The sequence below is a fragment of the Myotis brandtii genome, unplaced genomic scaffold, assembly GCF_000412655.1.
Source record: "Myotis brandtii unplaced genomic scaffold, ASM41265v1 scaffold345, whole genome shotgun sequence".
Classification (NCBI taxonomy): domain Eukaryota; kingdom Metazoa; phylum Chordata; class Mammalia; order Chiroptera; family Vespertilionidae; genus Myotis; species Myotis brandtii.
The window spans coordinates 1781200-1791376 of NW_005363283.1; the positions used below are offsets into that span (position 1 = coordinate 1781200).

Consider the following 10177-nt stretch of genomic DNA (forward strand, 5'->3'; position numbering starts at 1 on the left):
TAGAGCCAAAAGATTCTGTGGTTGCTGGATTCTGGAATTAACCACATTTCCATGGACATTGAACTCTAGTGTGCTTGGTGCTGTTTCTTGTTCCCTCAAATGCTCACCAAATCATAGCCTTCCCACTTCCACCATGTTAGTCTAGTCTCTATGCCTCAGTTCATATTTTGGTTTCAACCTGCCCACTTGGCTGGGTTCCTATACCTAAATACTGATTCTTTCCTGTGCCAAACCCTGCATGTAATACTTCCTTAAAACTTAGAACATTGGTCTGCTTGCTGCTCTTACAAACATTTTATAGTTGAATCAGTGCCCTATTTAGACCTCCTCACTTGAACAGGTTGAAGAAGCCCCAGCATGCCATTTGCCTGATATTTTCTGTTTGATGATGATCGATATATGAGAGTGCATACTTTTACAAAACGGGATCATTTTGGAGTTTGAATACTTTGAAATACCAAAATAAATGAAAGTATTAAATAAGAAATAGTTTTGTGTGTTTTTTAATATATAACCCACACACATATAATTCCATTTCTTAAACAACTAATTACCAGTCTTTTATTCCTAGTTCTTGCTCTGATTTGGTGATTAGGAATATCACCTTATATCACTTCCCCCTTTTGTAGGTTATAAACTTTATTACAATGTTCATAAACAATAGTTGTCACAAAAATATGTTACATTTTAATTAAATATGTCACATATTTATAATAAATCAATTAGGACAGGTAGGAAACATACTGTTTTTATGTAACCCAAAATTTAGAATTTAAAGGATTTCTAAGTTTATGTTCTTCAGAAATGTATAGACAGGGGGCAGGAGATAAAACATAAAGAAGAGAGGACTTACTTATGATGAATTATTTTATTTTCAGATAATAAACTTCTCTATCATTTCCCTATTTTCCTTGGTTTTCATATCTGTAAATATACCAAATGTAGTAATTTTATGAGCATGTCAAATTATAAATAATATCTCCTAAAACTCCTAAACCAACAAAGTACTTTTTAATCTCTAATCAGTACTAAAATACTACATACATTTCCATTTTCCCCTGATTAATAACTCCTTGCCAATAATTGACAAAATCTTATAGTGGGACTTATATAGATTTTCTAAATACTCAGAGGAAGGCAGGGGTGATTATATCTTCCAAAACTGCCAGTGTTGCTTTTTTGGGGTCTCTTTAGGCACAAGATGGAGCGTTCCAGCAGGAAAAGTAGTGAGGCAACTCCGAGTTTCCTAGCACACTTAGTTGCGCTGTCTGCAGAACATTTTTTTTTGTATGCAGATAAAACTCCTGCTCTGTGTGTGCTTATTTATTTAAACTTTTTGTATATGTTGTTAATAAAAACGACCTAAAATTAATATTAAAAGTGGCTGGAATGTCAAGCTGACACATGTCCCTAAACATAGAATTATACATGTGAGGTCACTACTCCAGTGCATGAGGACTGGGCTCAATTAAATGTCAGGTGAGGCTCAGGTACACACTCTCCTCCAGGTGCAAGGGACAGAGTAAGAATAAGAGGGTGTGCAGTGCATACCCTGGTGACAGAATACCATTTAGTGCTGAGGCATATTTTAAATACTTTCATCTGAATTTTAATAAACAGAAGGAACTTCATAAGGCAATATGTGCTTATAAAGTTACAAGGTTTATGGTTGTAGTTTTAGCCATGAAATGAAAACCTCTAATAGAGTAATTATGGAAAACAAATTTGGCTGTTTTGAAATGTCCAGGGACTACCTTACAGATAGGCACTGAGGTATCCCATATATATTTTAAAGGATGCTGCCAGAACAAGATATTTTAGGAAAATAATTTTGCCAAATAATGAAGATTTAGGCTGGTTGAGAATCCCGTTCATAGTTTAACTGCAAATTTAGCATGTTCCAATTCAGGAATTCTAGCAGTTGTTATATATTTTTTTGGGGTGGTATCAAATTATTTTATTTGAAGGAATAGTACAAATGAAAGATATGGCTGGGTGATGGTACAAGTTATAGAAAAGGTAAAGGTATCTCCAACACGCAGTATTGCTTTGGTGACCAGGCAGTCGCACCTGAGGCTATGGGAAGCAGCCTAAGGCTTAGTTCTCATCACTGTCTCCCAGGGTGTGTTTGTCAAAGAGAAACTCTGCCATGCCAGTTTCAGGGGTCTCCAACCTGTGCAAGTTGGTTACATCATCACCCAATTCATTGATGAATTTCACCTGCTCATTCAGGTAGTGAGTCTCAATGAAGTCACACAAATAAGGGTCATTTTTGTCAGTAGCCAGTTTGTGCAAGTCTAGTAGTGACTGACTCACACTTTTTCCCAAGTGCAGGGGCACACTCCATTGCATTCAGCCCAGTCTCCTAGTTGTCACGGTCTGGTTTCTTGATATCCTGAAGGAAGATTCGGCCACCTCGCTGGTTCTGCAGCTTCATCATTTTCTCAGCATGTTCCCTCTCCTCATCAGATTGGTGAAGATAATATTTGGCAAAGTTCTTCAAAGCCACATCATCATGGTCAAAGTAGTAAGACATAGACAGGTAGATGTAGGAAGCGTAAAACTCCAGGTTGATCTGGCGGTTGATGGAGGCCTCCGAGTCCTGGTGGAAGTTTTGGTGCACCTGCGAGGTGGGCGTGGTGGACACATGATGGGCGGCTGAAGAGAGGCGGCTGCGGGGCTCTGGAGCGGAGGCGGGGACCTTGGGTCGTCTGGGGCACCTGAGGCTATATGAGGAGGGTGCTGTGAGAGGCGAAAGACTGGCCTGGTGGTGGCTGCAGTGCAAGCACCAGCTTCTACCAGTGGTTCCCAACCTTCCTAATGCCACGACCCTTTAATACAGTTCCTCATGTTGTGGTGACCCCCAACCATAAAATTATTTTTGTTGCTATTTCATAACTAATTTTGCTACTGTTATGAATCGTAATGTAAATATCTGATATGCAGGATGTATTTTCATTGTTCACGACCCACAGGTTGAGAACCACTATCAGGGAAACCACAGCTGCTCTCCATGAAGACTCTGTTATATCTTTTTGGTGATTCAACTTCCAAAGAAGCCTTTCCTCTGTAGAAAGCAATGTACCAAAGTGGTTAAAGAGCACAGATTGTGGCACCAGACCTGCTGTATCACCTTGAGTATATTTCTTAATCTCTTTTGTCTCAATTTCTTTCCTTACCTGTGAAAAATGGTGACTTTAGAAACAACTACCTTATTGGGATTCTTATGAGAACTAAATAAATATACATGAAGTCTTTAGAAAAATACCTAGTACATAAGAAATAGTATGAGCAGTAGCTATTATTACCACTTACTGTTCAAGCTTCTGAATCATTTTAGTTGAAATGTATGCTGGGATTTTGAAGCAATTAAAAAATTGTCATTTACAGATACCATATTTTTCCAGGTATAAGACACTATATTTTTCTACCAGTGGTTCTCAACCTGTGGGTCGTGACCCCTTTGGGGGTCAAACAACCCTTTCAAGGGGTCGCCTAAGACCATTGGAAAACACATATATAATTACATATTGTTTTTGTGATTAATCACTATGCTTTAATTTGTAACAATGAAAATACATCCTGCATATCAGATATTTACATTACGATTCATAACAGTAGCAAAATTACAGTTATGAAGTAGTAATAAAACTAATTTTATGTTGGGGGTCACCACAACATGAGGAACTGTATTAAAGGGTCGCGGCATTAGGAAGGTTGAGAACCACTGCCTTAGACTAAAAACCGAGGGGCATCTTATATATGGAACTCAGGGGAGGAGGGAGCCACATGGGCACTTAGCTGCCCATACCTTGTCAAACAGGCTTCCTCCAATCACGAGCCTTATTTTTACTGACTTCAGCTGATGCTGTGATTGGAGGTGGAGGTGGAGAGTGCACAGAAGCAACAGGGACGAGAGCATTCTGAGCCCATAAAAATGTCAAAAAATAAAAAATAAATACCAGTAAGTGATTGTCTAACTCTGCAAAAATTCAAACTGAATGTAATCAGGTATGCAAAAGAGCATGGAAATAGAGCTGCAGAGAGATAATTTGGACCTCCTCCCACTGAATGTATGATCAGACAGTGGAGAAAACAGGAAGAACAACTTCTTAATATGCCAAAAAAGAAGAAGGCCTTAAGAGGAAAACCAGCAAAATGTTTAAAATATTGATTTCTTAAGTTTGGATTGGAAAAGTGGGGGGGGGGCCTTATACTTGGGGGCATTTATACATGGAAAAATACGGTACTTTTCTGAATTATACTAAGCACCTAAAAGAAGTCCAGGAATAAATTCGATATTATAGCAAATGTCAGTTTAATTGACAACCATAACCCCAGATTTCAAAATTTCATGTACATGCAGTTTTGTTCTTGTCATTAACTGACTTACTAAGTAAATAGTTATACTTTCGCACTTATACCATACACTTATACTAATGAAATCAGTTCAATATATTAAAGTTTCATGTAAGATTATGTTTTTGAAAATTCCACTGATAAAAACAAAAAAGATTTAAGGCTCATCTAAAGAAAATAATGTCTCTTTTACTGTGATAATGTGATAATACTAATAGCATAATTTTTATAAAGTACGACTTTACCTATGATCTCATTTGTTACAACAGCATAGTAATACAGGTAGGACAGGAAATATCATTTCTGTTTTACTGATGAGAAAATTAAAGCTTCAAAGGTAAAATGCCTTACTCAGAGTCACAAGGCTATTGTGGCTCAAAGCCAGGATTCCAATCCAACTATTAATTCCTCATTAAGCATTTTTCACTTGATCTTCTTTGCAACAAGCCTGCCTAAATAGCCCTGTTCTGAAATTGGGGACTCTTTTTCTTGGGTGCCTCTGACGCATAGTACATAGTGTGTGTGGGGAGGCTCTAACAGTGGTTCTCAACCTTCCTAATGCCGCGACACTTTAATACAGTTCCTCATGTTGTGGTGACCCCAACCATAAAATTATTTTCGTTGCTACATCGTAACTGTAATTTTGCTACTGTTATGAATCGTAATGTAAATATCTGATATGCAGGATGTATTTTCATTGTTCGTGACCCACAGGTTGAGAACCGCTGCGATCTCTTTCCCTCCTTACATGAGGGAGATTCCTGGTGCTCTTTAGATTCTGATTGCCCAGTTCAGTGAATTGGGAGGTGTTACACTGGACTTGAATGATAATCTGAGCCTAAGATGAAAAGTTAATTAGCCCTTTCAATACCTAATGAGGTTTCACATAATTTATCACCAGTAGAGAGCACTATAAGATTAGAATTAATGTCAGGCCTTGCATGAAGAGAGAATTGTTTGTATCATGAATGTATTACAAAGGCAAAGTTAAAGTGATTTATTTTAAGCAAGCATGATCTGCCTTTGTAATAGTAGATCATTTCCATCAGTTGAATCTTTAGAGAGCAGTCATTCAAAACTTGCATTTAAATGTAATATCAATATTAAAAGGAATAGGCATTACTTGCTTGCCAAAGTTAAATTGAAGAGGTTCAATTCTTAATAAAAATCCAGGCTTTCCTGCTTTCTCCTGAATATCTTGCTTCCAAACCACTGTTGGGGATTTTATATCTTAGAGCTTCTTCTCCCTCCCAGTTGTACATGAGTAGGATTCCACACCTACAGAATAGGCTCTAACATCAGTTATTCGAAAATATTATGTGAGGCTTTATTCTGATACCCTTTATTACTCTTGTTTGGGATTTGTGCCTGTTGGATTTTCTTAACACATTTTTCTGGGTGTAAATATAAAATTGAGCTTCATTTCATAAGTAGCCTTCAGTGTATTCTTTGTGTTCATATAGTTAAGAGACATGCAGTAAATACAAATCAGTGCCCACAGTCAATGGACTAAAATATTGGCATTTAGTTGCAACTAGATTATAGTATTTTACTAGTCTCAACACTCAGATGCATCATACAATGACTTCCGTGCTGTGGAAAGCTTTGCAATAGATCTGTCTTATAGATAGATTAGATAGATGCATTTATACTTCATATGTTTTCCCTTTTTTTTTTTTTTACCGTTTTGCCTGTTCCTCAGACTAGCTGTATTTTAACAAATTCTTCCCCCACAGCCATTTTGTTCTCTGATTTCATCCTGTCATGAAGTCTCAATGTGAAATTGGCGATAGCATGATTGATCATTTAGCTAACAGCAAAATCATGAGTACGGAGTAAAACTTTTTGGAATGCAAAGGTATTAAAATACAAATATCTCAAATGAAAACAGAGGTAACATGAGAGCTCTAATGTTTGAATAAGTCTTTCCCCTCTGATAAATGTGCTTTCCTTTTCAATTTTGTTTCAGTACACGTATTTTTGTATAAATACTACATTTATTGAAAAATGCTCTTGTCCTTCACCCCCTCCTCTATCACAGTAGTAAAATAATGCCCCTGTTTCTCCTGGCAAAACAAACCTTCGAGTGCTCTCTCCTGTAAGTGCTTAGTGACTTATTTGCCCGAATGAGGAAGGGGCATGTCTGTAGTAATATTGCATGCTGGATGAATCCTGTTTAGAATACAATCACAACCAGGTTTCTGTTTATACAGGTGCCATTAGGTGAACTTACTTTCATAGTCAGAGGTTAGCTAGCTTAGCTAATCAGGTGCTCTACACATGAAGGTAAGGATTTAGAATTTTAAAAAGTGCCAAGAAGCTGACTGCCCCCATGAAGATCAGGTTTGCAAGACATAGGTTCTATTGTTTTATTTCCCCAAAGGGGCTCTAGCTACACTTTCAGCAGTATACTGTGCCATATGCCCATAGTTACTATTTAATACCAAGTCCATTAACAAGGATTTTTATGGCCTCCAACAGGGCTTTCAATTGGGGGTTGTTGTTTTTAATTTTGCTTTTCATGAAAGGATTGACATTTTAAGGCTACTGCGAAAGTTAATTTACTAACAGAGATAGCATCTAATGAAATATGAAATACATTTATTTAGAAAATATTCATGTGAACATATACATATCAGAAGAATGTAGGATGAAAAGTTTCAAATTATTTGTGTTAAATATTCATTGAAAGAATGGATATGAATGTCTTTTATATTATCTAGAGTGCCACCACAGCAAGATAGTATGTTTATAATGATTTTTCAAATATTACACATTTTGTTGGGGCTGACAATTTTATGTATACATAAGTGCCTCTGAAGTGAAAGTGTGAACAGAGATTAACTGATAAGCTGAAATGACAAATGCTAGGCACTTGGATTCAGTCTGTGTGAAGAAAGAGTTTAAGGAAATCTGGAAAGTATCATGAGGCTTTCTCGGTTACCCTTTCTAATTCAGTTTCCTTCTTGTTCAGTCTTCAATAATTGCTTACCATTTTTGTTTATTTTTATTGTCTCATTTCCCAGTTTTGCTTATAAATGATATGTTAAAAGCATGATCATAGAAACATATCAGAAGCTTTCATCACTGAGCAGAAGCTCTCAGATTTGTGGTGTGATTTACTTGTTTCTTTTATATAATTTTTGCTCTCTTTGCAGAGCAGCCTCATTATCTCGAGAACTTGTGATGGCTGGTTTTCTAAGTATTTCTTTATTTCAGGTTCCAGTGATATGCATTTGTGGAGCTTTAAAAAATACTTCTTGTGTCTTATACTCTTAACATATACTTTAAAGTCCTGGGCATCAGGAGCAGTAAACAGGACTTGAGACAGTGTATTTTTTTTTCTTGTCTGGAAGATCTTGTATTACACAATAATAGACAAGTACAGAACACAACATATTGGTCTCTAAACATCATATAATCCTCTCTATATAGTACATAGCATGGAGTTTGGCCTAACTCACCTTGGATCAAGTCCAGTGTTATTCAGTTACCAGCAGTGCTAGAAACACCTTGAAGAAGCATGGACTTGCCACTCCCAAGCAGTTGCATGGCTCTGACCCTAAAAATGGTGTAACAGCAGGACTTCGGTGTACAGTTAAGTCCTTACTTAAGGTTGTCAATAGGTTCTTGGAAACTTCAACTTTAAGTGAAATGATGACATATAAGAAACCAATTTTACTGTAGGGTAATTGATATAAATAAGAGTTAAGGGGGATTAAAAATGGCGGCAGAGTAAGTGGATGCTGCACGGACATGCTCCCAGGAACAAACTGGTATTACAGCTAAAATACAGAAAAACTTCCTGAATAATCAATGGAAAACTTGCAGGAGAGAACCCTGATACCTGAGGACCAAAAGTGGAGACCGCATAGAGACTGGTAGGAGGGGTGGAGTCATGAAAGGTCTGGCCAGGTGCCCACAGACAACAACTGAAGTCCCAGAGAGATATCTCAGGTATGGGGGTTTGCCACTGAGAACTCTGGGATCTAATCCCCAAGTTGGGCCCCCCAACAGAGAGCACCAAAACTGAGGAGGGTACCCACATAACATCTGGCTGTGAAAAGCAGCAGGTGCTGTCTGCCAGGGAGTAACAGCTGAAAATTCAGGCACCCTCTTAAAGGGCCAATGCACAAAATTCCCCGTGGAGCCACCCACCTTGTGCTCCGGCAGAGGGAGGGTTAAGTGGACTGGAACTGTGAAAGCAGAAGTCAGGACTGGGGTCTCAGGGGATAGAGCTCAGAAGGCAGATACCCCAGGTTTCCTGTGCTGAGTCATTCCCTCACATAGCAGAGGATGTCTTTCCTACATACACATTTTTAAAAATTGTTTTATTGCTTAAAGTATTACAAAGAGTATTACATATGTCTCCTTTTTCCCCGCCCTTGACAATTCCCTGGCTCCCCTACCCCCCAGTGTCTTATGTCCATTGGTTATGCTTATATGCATGCATACAAGTCCTTCGGTTGATCTCTTACCCTCCCCTCCTGCCCCCCAACCCTCCCTGGCCTTCCCGCTGTAGTTTGACAGTCTGTTTGAGGCTGCTCTGCCTCTGTATCTATTTTTGTTCATAAGTTTATAATGTTTTGCCTTGCCTGGGAGGAAGACAGTTGACACACACTATTGGAAAACACCTTGCCCTGAGGCCACATAAGAGATTAAAAATAACAATTAGCCTCCAGGCAGGAGCAACTGCCCCACGCTGTTGAAAAAAATTCTCACCACACATGAGAACAATTGCCTGGGGGGCATTTCAAGTCAGAATCCTATCAGTCTGTAGGCAGAGGCGGTCTCTGGAAGCTTTGTGTCTATGCCTGATCTAATTAGTCAGAAACAGCCTTCAACACTATCCTGAACTAGGGATTGAGAGGTGTAGAGGATCTACCTAATATATAGTCACAAACCCAAACAGAAAGGCAAAATGAGGAGAAAAATGAAAGAACTAGAGAATTCTCCAGAAGAAGAGATAAATGAAGCAGAGATAAGAAAACTATCTGAAGCAGAGTTAAAGAATGACATAATATAAATTAAGAACACATTGGAAGGAATACACAGCAGATTAGGGGAAGCTGAGGATCGAATCAGTGAATTGGAAAACAGAGTTGAAAATATCACTTAACCAGAGAACCAAAAAGAAAAAAAAACAATTAAAAAACAGGAGGGCAGCTTAAGGGAGTGGTGGGACAATGTGAAACATAAAATATTAGAATAGCAGATGTGCCAGAAGAGGCAAAAAGGGAAAAAGGCATAGAGAAAGTGTTTGAAGAAATAATGGCAGAAAACTTCCCTAACCTGGTAAAGAAAAAAGTCACACAAGTTCAGGAGGCACAGAGAATCCCAAGCAAGAAGGACCCAAACAGACCCACGCCCAGACACATCATAATTAAAATGCTAAAAATGAAAGACAAAGAATCTTAAAGGCAGGAAGAGAAAAGAAAACTGTTATCTACAAAGGAGTTTCCATAAAGTTGACACCTGATTTCTCATCAGAAATTCTACAGGCCAGAAGGGAATGGCATGAAGTACTCAAGGAAATGGAAAGCAAAGATCTGAGACCAAGATTACTATATTTAGCAAGGCTATCATTAAAAGCAGATGGTCAAATAAAGAACTTTCCAGACCAAAAAAACAACAACAAAACAAAACAAAAAACTAAAGTAGTACATCACCACAAGGCAGCATTACAAGAAATGCTATAGGGATTGCTGTAATGAGAAGAAGAAACAGAGAGAAACCTAGCCATACAGAATTAAAATGGCTATAAATAAGTACCTATCAATAATAACCCTAAATGTAAATGGATTAAATGTTCCAATCA

At 38.0% G+C, this 10177-nt stretch overlaps 1 pseudogene; it reads right to left on the bottom strand.

Annotated features, from left to right (window-relative positions):
- Positions 1–2097: 2097 nt before the first annotated feature.
- On the bottom strand, positions 2098–3335 carry LOC102254415 (annotated as a pseudogene).
- Between the last annotated feature and the right edge of the window lie 6842 nt (positions 3336–10177).